The following is a 17,537-nucleotide window of genomic DNA, read 5'->3' on the forward strand; positions in this document are numbered from 1 at the left end:
TGGCAACAATAAATCTAATCAAATCAAAATCAGAATCATCTTCCAACTTCTTCCGTGATTCAGTTTCTCAGCTTCTTCCCTAAATAGTCCCAGGAGAAACTTGGTAATTGTGTGGATGAATCATCAGCTTTGCACATTGCTGCACAATGCATTGACTCAATTGTCTCTGTATGCACTATGCAAAAATAAAAAAGGAAGAATAACTCTCATCTCTTCTGGCACTGGTGAAATGAATAGAAGCTTGCTCCCAGGTGGGAAATATACTAGCTTGTGGGATGACAAGACGATGGGTATTCTCCTCTGTTCATCGACACATACTTCAAATAAAGCAGCCTGTTTCAGAAGTAACTTGGGGTACATGTTAATGATTCTGTAATCTGTCTGCATTTGTCAAAGCCGGTTTCTAATGTAATATGATTGTTAGATTCCAAATGAGACAGATAGGCAGATATGGATCTGTTTAAACAAATACAGAAAGGCAGTGTGTCAATTAACATTAAAATGTGGATTATCCATATCGTAATGTTATTTTCTGCTGGTGCAACATCTGCATGGCACAAATAATTGTGGACTTTTTTTTAAATACTGTTAAAGTCTATTAATTGCATGATATAATGGAAATGAAATTGTCCTATTTATCAAATCCCTCCCATTAGGCGAGATCTGTTCTTGCTGATTTAAGTACATTGGGAATCAATTGCAACATACGTTATGAGGGAATACTCTTATTAGCCATGTCCCCACTAACCGGTATGATTGAACATCATTTTATGGAAAATTTCAAGTGATATTGGAACTGGAAGATTGCGCTGTTTTATCAGGGCCATTGCACATTGGAATTTTAATGGCTTTTGCCACAATAAAGGTGTCCAAGCTGAAATACAAAGCTACTAATTTACTCGTACTAATGTGTTATACAGGGATACTGAAAACCATTTATATGTCATATATTTTCAAGTTTTTTTTATACGATTTTCTATAGCAGTGTAGCTTATGCCTGTCACTCAAAGGGACAAAAATTCAAATATGTGGGCTGAAACTGCACTATGATATTAGCATAAAATTGTTTATCCGATGTTCCGATGGAAAGAGCACAGAGTAAATGAATTCATATCCACTAAAATACCAGACAAAGGAATTTCATTAAAACGATGTGCAGGTTTATACAAAAATCTCAATGGTTGATTGCCATAGGACCTGTATTTCCCTCCTCAGGGCGAACCCCTCCTCCCCTTGAACTTTGCCCCAGAGTCAAATATATCTTCCAAAGGTTGGCTCGGTGGTGGTGGTGGTGAGAAAATTGGTTGGGGGGGGGGTGGGTGCAGTTGTGGGTGGAGGTTGGCGTGGGGCGGTGTGGATAAGTGGAGTAGGATGCTTCATGATCACCCAATTTTGGAAGTATGTCCAAATGTATGCTTTCTGCTTTCCTCAAACAGTCAAAAAGTAAAGAATTGTAGTTCTGGACACCAAGCTGTTAAACAAAATAAGACGACTTTCAACTGCTGATTGCATGTTTCTCAGATGCAAAGCAGGTGACAACTTGAAAGGCTTCCTAATTTATATTAAAGGTGAGTTTCTAAAGTAGTCTATAAGAATGCAACCCAGCACTAAAACAATTTAAAACATTGATCAGTAGCAGGGATGAAATACAGTGCATTATTTTATTAAGGCACAATCGTGACTTTAGTTCATACAGAAAATACACCAAGAGTTTATACAATATCAGCACTTAGTTCATCTCAGTGCAGTGTAGTTCACAGCAGGAAAGTCCAGGATATTGCATTGTCTGACAGAGCACACTTCCCTGAAGGATGGCAGCATGGAGGGAGGCTCCTTTGTTCTTAAAAAAGGGCAAGAAACAAAGAGTCTCAGAAGTTTTTCATTTTGTTTTTGTTTCACATTTCCTGTCAAAATACATTGAATTGTCATTTGACAGTTTATCTATAATGCTGGAAGAAATCAATTTGATACAGAATCTACTGAAAGAGGAAGTCTACTGTGAAGAACTATAGGAGACATTGTACTTTTTTTTAACTCCTTGATTATTGAAGCTCAGTTGTTACTCAAATTAAAACAAACGTTTTGTTTAAGAATAGCATGTCAAAGCCTGCATTCCGCTGACATTTTTCTGCTCGATAATTTGATTGGGCTGATGCCTCTTTCATTTTAAATGAGATAATGCCTCCGTTAAGTTAGCGGACAGAGGAATGTTGCACAGGTATGATAAGCGTTTGTCTACCAACGTCACCAGCAGAAATGTCCAGGCTGTTAGGATTTTCAACTTTAAAGTTTTCAGCAGCAGAACATTTTCAACACTCCCATATTGTTAATACCTGACTCTTTGTTAATTATAGCACAGCCATATTGCTTTTGAAATTTCCTTTAAAGCTTACTGACATATGAGTACTCAGACTGAGATGCTCAGATTATCTTGAGAATGGAACTAAAGTGCCTTGAAATCTGGTTGGAAGAAGCTATATCATGACTTCTGGTATCATCACTGCAAATGATTGAAAGCTGCATGGACTATTGCAGAGTTGCAAATGTTACTGTAGTAACTACAATGAGTTGACTGCCTGCTACTGCCTTGTTGGATAATTCTGTTATTGCTGGAAAGCAGCTAAACTTTGTTTGAGTTTTACCATAATTGATGCCTCACCTAGAAAAATAATATCCCTTTAGTCCATCACAATGAATTTTCACATATACTGCTTGCATTTGCTTCAAAATATTTGGACTATTACTTAATCTAATAAAATAAATGAAGTATCTAAATTATCTTGGCATTATGCTTTACTGCACAATTGGACAAATTCATATTTCGCAGAATACCTCAAATGCAATTTAACAAGGGTGTGTGGCATGTAATGTCATGAAATTCATTCACGTCATTATGTTACATACAACTATAAGATGTGTTTCATATAAAATATACTCATGTGCTTTGGGAAAAACCTGTTTGTTATTTTTGTGCAATGCCCTCTTTAATTCCAAAGTGGATAGGGGAGTATACTGAAAGTGGGTTCATTAATTTCCTGCTCAAGACATCATGATGTTCCAAGGAATGCCAATGTGACTTGAGCTTGCCATAAGCATGAACAACTAAGAAACAAAGAATAAATAGAAAGCTAATTGCAGTGGCATTGGATTTCATCCTGTTTTTCTGCTTGGCAGTTCAGAACACACTGAGAATTCATATGAGAGATAAGAAGCAAGGCTCTGTCTGAATGGAATACTTTTCTGTTTGGCAATTTTTGAACGGATCCTTGTATGGAAGCAGGTCTGTGAGAATTGAGCAGCGACTAAGGGCAGAATTTTACACCCCCTCCCTTCTGAGAGCAGAGGACAGGATGGGCAAGCAATCATGAATTTGATCAGACACTTTGCTGCTGTTTCACTGTTACCAGAGTGGCCAGAGAAGGGAGTCTGGGGATTTTGTGCCATCAGGACTGTTATAAGCAAGAGAGGGTCTGTAGATTATTCCTTGTCGGTGGTAACATGTATCTGGTCACTTCAGACAGAATACGGCCGCTGGTGAATGGATTCAAATGAGTGGGAAGTGAGAGATCCTACATAGTGGAGGCTAAATTGGAAAAACTGTAAGTTTGCACATATTGCCACATTTGTGCAAGAAGTAATGCAAGACCTTTAATTGTGTGGCGTATCTTTGTTTTATTGACCATTTAAAGTGAAATATATCTCCTTTGTTTGAAATATCCTTTGGTTGTTATTAATAATGAATTATAGTTGATTTTAGTTAGAAAACTGTCTGGATTGTTGTCCAGAGGTGCTAAAAGGCTGGAAATCTAGCATCCTTTCATTTGATTTATTATTGTCACATGTACTGGTATTTTAAAACCCTTAAAATGGAAGAGAAATGTTCTCATGCTGTTGAGTAAAGAAGTACTTATTAAAAAAAACATATTCCAATTGATGTTTGATGCTGATTCTATTTAGATGTTGAGGTTATACCAGTATGAACGCAGAACAGTTTTGTAAATCTTGCAGTATTATGGAACAGCATTCCTAACCAAAGGCATTGTGGCCTGGGCACATCCATCATGTGGCAGATTTGACAGAATGTTGAAAGATCTCACTCAAATTCTGCCTCATTTACAGACGTGGACCAAGATGTTTTATGATTGTTATGCAGCCATAAAATAAATAATGGTGCAGGTTCATCTGTATTGGCTGAGAAAACAATCTGCATTCATAATCTTTCTGAAGAACAGGTTTTGTGTTTGAGGGTGTTTAAGGGGTAAACTAATAACTGGTATAAATGTAAAATGTTTTTTAATTTCAAATGGCAAAATTAATTAAGTGCAATATTAAATATGAATTCAAAGAAAAAGTAATTTGTCCCCCTTTCTGTTGCCAATCAGTTTAAAAATCCTTCACTGCATGTTTGATTATACAATCTGTCATGATCTATTGAGAGTTAGGTATTTGGTCCACACACAATGGATTCTTATATTCGTTGCATCATCTGAGTTTCTCAAATCCTGCGAGCTTTATGAGCACATAAGCCAGGAAAAACATGGGGAGTGGTGCCAGGAAATACCTTAAGGCAGCGAGGAAGGGCGAGAGTTATTGCTTAAGATTATAATAAGTCTATGTAAGTCTGACAATATCCTGATCATTGGCTGGAATCCACCAACTAGGTGAAAACTGGCAAGCTGCACTGGACAACATATGCAGTTCATGTGACTAATTCCTTTGAGATACTGAGCAGTGAAAATATCATTGATCACATGTCTGAAACCCACTTTCTTTTGAATCTGAGCCAGCAGAAAATATTAATCTAAACTTTGATGGCTAGTGGAAATGTGTTCCAACGCTTATTAGAAATGTATAATGAAAGAGATTGAGTATTTCAGCAGCAACGCATTATGTCAATCCACACATTTTCTATCCTGATAGGAATACTCTATCATCATTAGAGTGGTATGCCCTCAAAGGAACATCGGTTTTCTGGATGTAATCATGTCAGCATTGAAAAATTGTTGGGAGCTTCCGACGGGATGAGTACAAGGGTGATCTGTTAGGGCCCGAGCTACACTGACACTTCCTCCCCTCAACACTCATGAGGCCAAAGGGGAAGAGCCAGGATTTATGGGCTGGGAGATTCTTCAGTTCCCATACAGGCCAGAGGACAGAGATACCAGTCAGAGCCATAATGCCTCACAGCACCAGGGACCCGGGTTCAATTCCGACCTTGGGTCACTGTCTGTGTGGTGTTTACACATTCTCCCTGTGCCTGTGTGAGTTTCATCCAAGTGCTCTGGTTTCCTCCCACAGTCCAAAATGTGCAGGTTAGGTGGATTGGCCATGCTAAATTCTTGCCAAAATGTGTAGGTTAGATGGATGAGCCATGGGAGATGTGTGGGGTTACAGGAATAGGATGGGGGAAAGGCCTGGGTAAGGTACTCTTGTCAGTGCAGACTTAAGGGGCAGAATGGTCTCCTTCTCCACTGTCAGGATTCAATGATTCTATATCGAGTGAAATGAGAGATACTGGTCACACCCAGTGGGGTGTGGCAGAAAAGTTTAAGTTTATTTATTCCTGTCACAAGTACACTTACATTCACACTGCATTGAAGTTATTGTGAAAATCCCCTGTGAAAATGGGCAATGCTGGCAGGGGAAGGAGGGGGGTGGTCCTGGCCAGGGAAATAGCCTACATCCTGAAAAACTTTAGGTTTTTCTATTGGTCCCTTTACACAAGAGCCTGACGAAGGGGGTCTGTATGGAATCTTGGAGGTTGGCTGTACATTCCTATCCCACAGATGGCAGACATGCACTGGTATTGCTCACACAGGAATCTCAACTCTTAATTAATCCATTTCTGGTGATTGCAATGCAGACATTACACCAACTTCATGCTGTCTGCTCACTTGAATCACCTCCAAGACTAACTTCACCATTTGTGAGCTGGTTGAACCAGCAGGAAGGGTAATATGATCATTATCATTCAAAGCATATTTACACTGCTCATAGCTTACCTGTACCGCTTAAAGGGGAGCTGGATTTTGGAGCAGGGGCTGAGAATCATGGTTGAAGAGATTCTAACCTGAGAAGAGTAGAGAACAACACTACAGGGGAAGGAGCAAGTTTTCAAGCTCTGGGGGTCTTGGTGCAGCATGTGGAAAGGAGGAGAGAGGTCTTATTTCTGCAGGGGTGGAAGGAGGTCTACATTTAAAAAGCAACGGGAACAGATGCTGTAACGGTCATTTCCAGGTGTGACATTTTGAAGACCTGGATGCAAGAAGTTCAATGAACTCAGACAAATGATCAAGGTTGTGGAGGCGTTGGAGAGGATACAGAAAAAAATTTTCCAGGATGTGCCTGGTATGGAGGGCATTAGCTATGAGGAGAGTCTGGAGAAACTTGGTTTGTTCTCACTGGAACAACAGAGGTTGAGGGGAGACCTGATAGAAGTCTACAAGATTATGAGAGGCATGGACTGAGTGAATAGTCAGAAGCTTTTCTCCAGGGTGGAAGAGTCAATTATTAGGAGGCATTGGTTTAAGGTGCAAGGGGTAAAGTTCAAAGGAGATGTACGAGGCAAGTTTTTTGCACTGAGAGTGGTAAGTGCCTGGAACTCGCTGCCGGGGGAGGTAGTGAAAGCAGATACAATAATGACTTTTAAGGAGCATCTTGAAAAATCCATGAATAGGATGGGAATAGAGGGATACAGTCCCCAGAAGGGTAGGGAGTTTTAGTTCAGTCAGGCAGCATGGATGATGCAGGCTTAGAACACTACAGGGCCTGTTCCTGTGCTGTAATTTTATTTGTTCTTTGTAAGTGAATGTATTTTCAAATGTCATATTCTACCAACTGTGTTACTAACCTCAGCCTTAGCTCAAATCATATTCCATCATTAACCTCCCAAGCACATCGACCGATCAGGATTCAGAGCTATCATTCATCTGCTTCACCTCACCCTCAGACATGTGTCTCTAACTGGTTGATGTGATGTATCTAGTGTGCAGGTGAAGAGATTTAGCATGCTTTCTGTTTTGCTGTGTTAGTTTGCTTCACATTTTCAGCCAGCACTGTTGGCTAGCAGCAAGGTGAGAAAGAGAGCTGTAGGTATAAGTCCACCCCTTCAATACACGGCATCTCCATCAGCAAGTCCTCAGCCATGGCTCCGCACGGCCATACATGGGGCTGCATCTTTTGGCTCCCCGCCAGATGTGTGTTTTCAATGGGGGGGGGGGGAACACAAAATATGATGGGTGACTAGCCAGAACAACCCCCAGCCCAGAACTAATATGGTCGGCGGTGGTGGTAGTGGTGGGGGGTGGAGAAGCTGAATCATTTGTCAAAAAAAAAAAGGGCAGTTGAGCTTATGAACAAGATGATTGAGCCAAATATTACACTGCCCATGGCATAATGTGTTTGGCATGGGCAGGCGGACAAGAGTAGGGGGTCCTCTTTTTCACCACTTGAGATGACAAAGCAGGAAGAAAATGGGCTGCATCTTTTAGGTGGGGATACAGTGCCCTGTGCACATTGGGAACGCCCCTCCCAAGCTGATCACCACCACCACCACCACCCCCCCACGGCTACCCCCGCAAACAAACTTTTTGCCTCACTGCCTGGCATCCAAAGGCTGTCTCTACACCATCTTTCTAGGATGTCCATTCCCTTCACACCCTGAAAGCCCAGGACTTATCTTAACCGGAATCCATTGCTCTTCTTCCCAGGGTCTGCCTGCAGTCCCAGCAGCACCCGGCACTGAGTTCTGGTGCTGCTGGCTCTTCTAGTTTGGTTAGCAGCTCTTGAGGTCCTACTGTCTGCTCGTTTAGGCCAATAGCAGTGTGTTATTGCTGCAGGAGCAGCCTTTCTTATTACACTGGTTGGTTGATGACCAACTTTTGTAATGGGAGATGGGGAGGGTGGATTGGAAAAACAACCCCTCCCTCTCCCCACTCCATAAAATTGACCCTTGTGGGCACAGGCTAAAACCTCAGAGAAACGCAAAGTAGGTTTGACCAACAGATTAGCAGTATGCCAGCACATCGACACGTGGACATATATCCTGGCGCTGATGAACCAGACTCTTAGCTACAGGCAAGTAGTTCCATTCCTTGTGGATGCTCCAGGAGAGTTAAAGACTGAAGAAATAAACCCTGAAAAAGTTAAGGAATGGAGCCCAAAGGCAGACTATGTCTAAACACATCATCTCTTGAGCAACCAAGCCATTAGTAAATTGAGTGCTTTGAAATCATTTGGACTCAACTGGGATGATCAAGAGAGGGACCTTGACATTTGGGCAGCACAGGGTTTCCCTATATTTTGCCAAAGTTTGCACCTAGAGCGGGCACTCCAGTTTTATTGCAGAGCATGAACACAGCACAGAAGAGAGCAAATACAACCCAACTTGACTGGTGTACACAATGATGCCACTGGTTGTCTCCAATGGTGCAAGGAGACATCAAGTCCCATTGGTGAGACAGCATCCACCTCAGGTCTGGCAACTCCCGACTAGCAGCTTGGTGAACATCCATGACCCATCGGCTTCAACAGGCGCTTGGAAATTGGAGTTTCTGCTTAATGAATGAACAGAATCCTCTGAAGAGAATCAAAAAGAGAAACAGACGCCAACACTTAAGACAGCATGGTGGCACAATAGTTAGCACTGCTGCCTCACAGCGCCAGTGACCCAGGTTTGACTGGTGGCTCGGGTCACTGTCTGAGCGGAGTCTGCACGTTCATCCTGTATCTATGTGGGTTTCCTCTGGCTGCTCCGGTTTCCTTCCACAGTCTGAAAGACATGCTGTTTAGGTGCATTGGCCATGCTAAATTCTCCCCCAGTGTAGCCGAACAGCCATCGGAACGTGGTGACTAGGGGATTTTCACAGTAACTTCATTGCAATGTTAATGTAAGCCTACTTGTGACACTAAGAAATAAACTTTTTAACTACATCATTGCACATCGCCACATGTACAAATGCACTGCAGGGAATCACCAAGACTTTCAAACCCACGACCCCTACCATCCAGAAGGACAACGGCAGCAGAAACCTGGAAACCCCACCACCAGGAAGTTAATTGTCCTGACATGGAAAAATAAAGCTATTCCTTCACTGTCCCTGGGTCAAAAATGTGGAACTCGTTCCCTAACAGCACTGTAGGTGCCCCTACAAACTTCAGCAATTCAAGGAGGTCACTCACCACCACCTTCTCAAGGGCAATAAAAAAATAGCTTGTCCTGTCCTGCTCCTTCTGTCAGTCCTGCTGTACTTCAAAGGAAATGCTTACTGCTGCACCCATCACTGGGAACCACTGACTTGTGTGGAAGCCTTGACAAACAGGAAAAAAACTCCTTCAACATCTCCATCATCATAGCCTGCAGACTTTTGTACCAACTATACAAATCCCCTTGTAGAACTGCAGTTATAGCCAGAGGAAATCAACCAGAAATCAAGTCAATAAATAATTGATGATCACTCTAAGTTATACTGATGCAGGGTCTTGCCTCTTTTTCCTTACTTACTCTTTCACTAGATGAGTGTGTCACTGACTAGGCCAGCATTTGTTGCCCACCCCTAATGTTTTGTTGCTGAACATGTATTCAGCTGTGTGAGGTTAGGAGGAGGCGTTAGTTGGGCTGTTGAGCTGCAAAATGGCAGCGCTGGTATCAACTCAGTGTTGCACACTGGGTTTACGCCTGCTCTGCACGTATTGGCAGTCATTCACTCTACAAACCGACAGCCTCACCAATAAAGGTATCCAGCATGATCCATCCCACATATTAGCACCCATGCTTTAGATGCCATTTTAGAATTCGAAGGGTCTGATTTCTTCCCCTTCATTCCTTGTTCTGGGTTGAATCTATCCCAGATGTTGAATCAGAAGGTTGGTATTTGCACATCAGGTCGTGTCATTACTTTATCCTGTATGTAAAGGCACTTAAAAATAGATTTTATGACAAGAGATAAACAGTATATCCTGATTGGTGAAAGAATGGTTTACTGACACTTTATTATTCTTTTCAGTCAGCTGTCCTCTTGAAAATAGTTAATAGATGAAAAACATATTTTTAAATTGAGGGTGTCAGCATTTCTCATCAGTGATGACAGGTTCTGACCACAAAAGGTGGAAGCACGGTGATAAGATTTCAACTAAGTGATGACTAACTGAACTCCTCATCACTGGTGACATATGTGGTTTATCGTACAGACAGGAGACTGCTCACTGAACATGAAGTGCATCAGTAATGATCTCTGGGAAGCCACACAGCATCGTCACACGCTAAGTGGTATCATACAAATGTGAATTCTTGGTTTTCCACCTGTGAATTATTGATCCTATGTGCTGTGAAGTGACTGAACAGGTAGATGCAAGATGTGGCATTGCACATTTTCTGATTGCTAGGCCAGCACTGCTGGATCAGAATACACAATTGGATCTCGGTCCAAATCACTGGATCACTTTAATGCCATGTAAATTTTTCTGGACAGCATGTAGGCCAATGCGCACTGCACACACATACACACCCAAATAGTGCAATCGTAAATTTACACTGAAGCACTTAAATTGAATATGGTTCAGTATGAGAGTGTGTTGTGTATATTCGTCTCCCACTTGGAGTGGGACCACAGGAAGCTCTGCATGATCACAGAATCATAGAATCCCAACAGTGCAGAAGGGGGCCATTCAGCTCATCATGTCTGCACCAACAGCAATCCCACACAGGCCCTATCCTCGTAACCCCACATACTTACCCTGTTAATCGCCTGACTCTTAGGTCAATTTAGCATGGCCAATCAACCTGACCCGCACATCTCTGGACTGTGGGAGGAAACCTGAGCACCCAGAGGAAACCCATGCAGACATGGTGAGAATGTAAAAATTCCACACAACAGCCACCCAAGGCTGGAATTGAACCTGGGTCCCTGGCGCTGTGAGGCACAAGTGCTAGCCACTGTGCCATAAATTCCCACAGGTGTCTTTTTACGGTTAACAATTTTATCATATGTTTTTAGCACTGATTTTTGTGATCATTCTTCTGGGCTTTTTGAGACAGTTAAGATTTTCTATCAGAGCAGTAGGCTCTGAGGAATCTATGGTGGATTAATTTTTGTCCGGCAATTTACTGGAAAGTTCTGTGAAACTGAAGCATCCGTAAGACTATGGGCAGAATGGAAAAGGTTTAATATTTTTATTTGTTCCTGGAGATATGGTTGTCGCTATCTGGCCAGCATTTATTGCCCATCCTAGTTGTCCTTGGAGGGTCTTTGAGAGCCAACCACATTGCTGTGGCTCTGGAGTCACATGCCAGCCAGACCAGATAAGGATGACAGATTTCCTTCCCTAAAGGACGTTAGTGAACCAGACGGGTTTTTCTGACAATTGACAATGGTTTCATGGTTATCAGTGGATTCTTAATTCCAGTTTTGTTTTATTGAAATCAAATTCCACCATCCACCATGGCAGGATTTGAACCTGGGTCCAAATTCTGCCATGAGTTGGGACATTAACTGAGTTTCTTGGTTAATAACACCACTAGGCCACCACCTCCCCAGGGGGATGTGAAGAATGATGCAAAGTTTCAATCAGGAGTCTGAGATGCCACAGGGTACCTAAATGAAGTGGTTTGTGATAAGAAAGAGGGCAAGTTAAAATTGATGACAGAGTTGGTTTTGAAGCATCACAAATATAAGATTTTGGGATTGTATTTACAAAATAAAGCATTCCGGGTGTTTGGCAGATCCCAGAGCCAGACTGTCCACACTCACCACTGAGTCACAATATTTATAATTCCTACAATATCTCCTCACAATCACAATGGAATACAAAACTCTACAGGCAGAAGTTTCCAGCTGCAGATGCTCCAAGACTGGAAATCCCCATTCAAGGTCAACCTTCATATGATCCGTCAAATTTTCTGTCCCGTCCGCTATGATTTCTGCAGTGGATGGGTTGGGACAGGTTATGGGTCAGCTCAGAGCCAGTTGCATGGACACCACTTGCGCCAGGGGACTGGTAAACAAAAGGCTGTTGGGAAAAGGGTAAAAACAAGTGCTTAGTGACTGCTGCAAAAGGGATCATGTCTGTCTGTTGTATTGCTTGGCTTTAGCCTGCAATTTTGGGACAAATTCCTAGTTACCATGATATAAACCTGCCTGAAGGTATTAAAACAAGTACCTGCACATTTAGCACTCAAGCACTGATTAGGAGTAATTTTCCTGGACTAGTCTCTGGAGCCTCCACGCACCCATCTCAGCTGAAGGTGGAGTGTGTTGATTGACAAAGAGCAGAAGGTTTCAGAATGATATAGAAACCAAGGAGGAGACTGCATAAATTCTCAGACGCAGCTCTGGAGATGTGGATAGAGGAGGTCCTTGTTGAGAAGGGGTGCCCTGTACTCACAAGGCGAATGGAGGTCACAGCCTCAACTAATGCCATGGATGTGTGAAGAGATTACTCAGGAGATAACAGCCAGAGAATAGCTTCAGTGTAGTAAGAAATCCATTGTCTTGACATGGCCGGTCAAGATGGGATCCCAATTCATGAATGCACTTTTCAATAGCTGGCACTCCCACCAGCATCACAGCCTAAACACACTTCACCCACCATCTAAATGTGCACAAATATTCACACACTCCACATTAATGCAACCTTCACAGGCACTACTCACTCCTCAGATATATTTCTCTTCAATTTGTGAGGCATCTTACACACACATGCATGCATGCAAACCCACACATATATGTGCACATGCGTGCGCACACGCACACAAAACATGCACAAGTGCATGCTGTGGCCACAGGCAGAGCAGTGGTCGTATTGCCAAGAACAGGATTCTTAACCAAGGGTCCAAAGTCCCCTTGGTACCCACAAGAAGATGTCAGTGAGTTTGAGAGTTAGTTTGTCCCATTATTTTATTGCATGCTGTTCTGGTCACCACACTACCAGGACGTGGAAGCTTTAGAGAGAGCGCAAAGGTTCACCAGGATGTTGCCTACGAGGAGAGGTTGAATAAACTAGGATTGTTTTCCAATGGAAATACTGAGGCCGATGGGAGAACTGACAGATCTACAAAATTACGAGAGGTATAAATAGTCAGAGGCTTTTTCCCAGGGTGGAAGTGTCAATTACAAGGAGGCACAGGTTCAAGATGAAAGGGGAAAAGTTAAAAGGGAGATGTGCAGGTACGTCTTTCATGCAGAGAATGGTGGGTGCCTGGAATGCTCTGCCTGAGGAGGTGGTGGAAGCAGGCACATTAGTGCGTTAGTGTGTGCATTTAAGAGACATCTGGATGGATACATGAATAAGGAGGGAATTGAGGGATAAAGACCGAGTGAGGGCAGAAGGCTTTTTTTTTTGAGTTTAGTTAGGGCATCATGATCAGCACAGGCTTGGAGAGTCGAAGGGCCTATTCCTGTACTGTACTTTTTTGTTCTTTGTTTGTATTCCTCTCCCCTGCTCCCCTTGTGTATTCAGATGATTGGAACAGTCTCAGATACAAAGGTTATGCAAGCACAGGTTCCTATTGTTAGACACCAATCATAATGAGGCTGGCTGAGTTCCTTGATGTAACACTGGCTTCTAAGGATCTCTCTCAGCAAGTTGTTATTTTGACTTATTTAACACTAATGTTATAAATTGGAAATGACACTGGGAGAGCACAGAGGGTTTAAAATAACAGAGTTTCATTTAGATAGTGTAGTTCTCTTACATGGCTGCTTCTTCTCAGCCTATTTCAAACTCATGATGTCACTTCCAGTGAATACATGAATACAGCAGAGCCCAGTAAATTACTAAGAATTAATACATATAACATTCCTTGCCTTCTTAAAATGAAAGTGCCCAACAAGTTCAACATGAACAATAATCATGGAATGATAGAATCCTTACAGTACAGGAGGAGGCCAATCAGCCCATCGAGTCTGCACCGACAACAATCTCACCCAGGCTCTAACAGCATAACCCCACGTGTTCACCCTAATTCCTCTGACACTAAGGGGCAATTTTCCATTACCAATCAACATAACGCGCACATCTTTGGACTTCAGAAGGAAATGGGAGCACCTGGAGAAAACCCATGTAGACACAGGGAGAACGTGCAAACTCCACACAGAGAGTCACCCGAAGACAGGAATTGAACCTGGGCTATGTGCAGCAAGATGGAATTAGAAAGGGCACCTGGGTGTCTTTGGGTGGCATGGACAAGATGGGCAGAATGGCCTCTTTCAATGTTTTATGATTTCTATGCTTCTATGGAATGGCATCTGTACATGATGAACATGAGTCAGTAGCGGCCCTGCCTCTGAGCCAGAAACTCTGGGTTCAAGTCTCACTTTGGAATGTCAGCTACAACTCTCTTCAACCACTACAGATGCACCACAGAAAGCATTCTTTCTAGTTGTATCACAGCTTGGTATGGCTCCTGCTCTGTCCAAGACGGCAAGGAACGACAAAAGGTTGTGAATGTAGCCCAATCCATCACACAAACCAGCCTCCCATCCATTGACTCTGTCTACACTTCCCGCTGCCTCGGCAAAACAGCCAGCATAATTAAGGACCCCACGCACCCCAGTCATTCTCTCTTCCACTTTCTTCCGTTGGGAAAAAGATACAAAAGTCTGAGGTCACGTACCAACCGACTCGAGAACAGCTTCTTCCCTGCTGCCGTCAGACTGTTGAATGGAACTACCTTGCATTAAGTTGATCTTTCTCTACACTTAGCTATGAGGAACACTACATTCTGCACTCTCTCCTTTCCTTCTCTATGAACGGTATACTTTGTCTTATTGGGTGCAAGAAAGAATACTTTTCACTGTACACTATGTGACAAATAATAAATCAAATCAAAAATCACTCCAGGGTTTGTCGGATGGAACATTCATTATGTGGTTCAAAAGATTCATGAACAATTTGCTAATTCTCCCAACACTTTCCCACTATTCCCCAAAGGGGGGGGGGAAAAAAAGAGTCTTTGAAGAAACCAAACAGGCAATAATGAGTGCTTGTCTGGTAACGTTGACAACAATCATTCCTAAGCTTCTTGAAATAAGCAGAGTATATGTCCTGTATCTTTTTGCATGGAATAACTCCACCTAATGGTGTGAGATTCATTATTTGAAGAAGACAGACTGGAGACCTAGCTACAGGGCAGCTATTATTTCATTTACAGCAAAGTTATACAGGATTGCAATTCTCTTCTCGTCCAAATGTATGTCACAAACGTAGTTTATAAAAATCGAGTTAATTGTATATTTTAAGAACTGCATACTTTGCAGGAAGTGCTGGTTTTTCTGTCTATTTGTTTAGCTGGCCACATAGCTCTCCCGAATTAAAGGCAAAATACTGCAGGTGCTGGAATCTCCCAAATGATCCGGTCAGCTTCCTAGGTGGAATAAAATCAGTAAAAAAAAATCTCTCCTGCATGCATATCTGCTCCCAAACAAGTACTTGTCTCACGAATGGTTTTGGGGCAGTTTTCAAATGATTATCTCCCAGTGTGGAGGGGTTCAATTTTACAGAAGAGCTGGTGATTGGGTGATGCATCAGGGCAGGAATTTTGGGCCTATGACATGATACCCGTCCACCTCCACCTCCACCCCCGACCTTGTGGATTTCCCGGTGGCAAGGGGTGGGACCAATGGGAAATCCCATTGATGGCAGCAGGACCAGGAGGTCCTGCCACTGGCTGATGGCACACTGCCTCCTACCACTGAGAAAGATGCTGCGGTGGGGACACAGATAATCCCGCTGATAATGTGCTGGATTTTCATTGCATGTAAGTGCCCGTTAGAAGTGCACAGATATACATACACACACACACATATATACACATTCCTGGATAATAAGGGGCCTGGTCCAAAAACGTCAGCTGTGGTAAAAGAAAATGGGTGAAAGATAATGTAATCCTGGTTTGTAGCAATTGGCACATGTTGTTTGGCAGTGGTCACCACAAATTGTTTAAAGTATAACTCACTTCATGGCCAAACCATTGATCACTGTCAACGAGTGGCTAGAAAATCTCAACAAGCAGTTCATTCCAGCATGTGGGAAACTAGTTGCGCAATTTATAACCCTAACATCTGCAACCTTTTTAGAACACTGCTGGGATAAAAAATACATTTACCACGCAAAAAAAATAAATTCATCGTGAATGACCTGACAGCGTTGGGTGCTTGGAGTATTCAGCATGCAGCACATGGTGATGCTTTCCAAGCTCCACTTTAACACTTGCAGCTCATGTTTGTGAGTAACACACCGACGTATTGTTCGACTGGATTGCACAGCTTCCCAAACTGAGTGTCGTGACCCCCACATTGGGGTCACGAGGCGATATTTCGGGGTTGAGAGCTTTGGGTCTGTTGTGCGGATCCCACTGGGTGTTAACAGCTGTTGGGCCCCTCAGCATCCTTCCTTAATTAATGACAGATATGTCCTAACTGACCAATGTTTGAGGACTGATTCCAGTTCCAAAATATCCAGTCAAAAGGTAAATGATTTCTAATTAAAAATTTTGCACATCTTTGGAATGTGGGAGGAAACTGGAGCACCCGAAAGAAAACCATGCAGACACAGGGGGAACATGCAAACTCCATACAGACAGTGACCCAGGGCCAAATGAACCCGAGTCCCTGGCACTGTGAGGCAGTAGTGTTAACCACGGTGCCCCTCTCACCGCTCCCACCCCCCCCACACCCCTCACCCCACACCCGTCTCACCGCTCCCCTCTCACCGCTCTCATTGCTCCCCCCACACCCTTCTCACAGCTTCTCCCCGCCCCCTCTTCCTCCTCCAGCCTCAGGTCTATCTCCCTCACCTGGATCACACTCTGGTATTAGTCCAACCGATTTATTTGATAATACTCAAGCTTTCGAGGTTTCCCTCTTCGTCAGGTGACGAAGAGAGAAACCTCGAAAGCTTGTGAGTATTATCAAATAAATCGGTTGGACTAAAACCTGGTGTTGTCAGACTTTTTACTGTGTTTACGCCAGTCCAACGCCGGCATACCCACATCATGACACACTCTGGTTCACAGGAGTTTTGAAGACTCAAAATGACTGATAGTGGAAGAAGGTTTGGGAAGCCCTGCTTATCCTTCACCCCAACAAGTTCAGCACAACCAGCAAGTTGTCCTGGCTAGGCGTATACATGCCAGGGGGATATTTATGACAGCTAGCAGACTGCTACCTACAGACATATAGAATCACAGCATCCCTGTAGTGCAAAAGGAGGTCATTCAGCCCATCGAGTCTGGACCGACCACTATCCCACCAGGCCCTATTCCTGTAACACCACATATCTTACCCTGCTAATTTCCTGACACTAGGGTCAATTTGGCGTGGCCAATCCACCTCACCCTCACGTCTTTCGGACTGTGGGAGGAAACTGGAGCACCCGGGAGAAACACATGCAGACATGGGGAGATTGTACAAACTCCACACAGACAGTGACCCAAGCCGGGAATGGAACCTGGGCCTACGGCACTGTGAAGCAGCAGTACAAACCACTGTGCTGCTGTGCCACCCTGTGTTATGGAAGTGTGCCATGCTTTAGGCTGAGTC

The 17,537-nt window shown here is 43.2% G+C and overlaps 1 long non-coding RNA gene across 1 annotated transcript in view; it reads right to left on the minus strand.

Annotated features, from left to right (window-relative positions):
• Positions 1–1,755: 1,755 nt before the first annotated feature.
• The window catches only part of LOC145354273 (uncharacterized), a 30,050-nt gene continuing 14,268 nt past the window's right edge, over positions 1,756–17,537 (minus strand). The window contains exon 3 of the long non-coding RNA XR_013888840.1: positions 1,756–1,840. This is a non-coding gene — a long non-coding RNA (uncharacterized LOC145354273). The remainder of the gene's footprint in view (positions 1,841–17,537) is intronic.

Source organism: Carcharhinus amblyrhynchos, chromosome 17, assembly GCF_965287045.1.
Source record: "Carcharhinus amblyrhynchos chromosome 17, sCarAmb.v2.hapA, whole genome shotgun sequence".
NCBI classification, from domain to species: domain Eukaryota; kingdom Metazoa; phylum Chordata; class Chondrichthyes; order Carcharhiniformes; family Carcharhinidae; genus Carcharhinus; species Carcharhinus amblyrhynchos.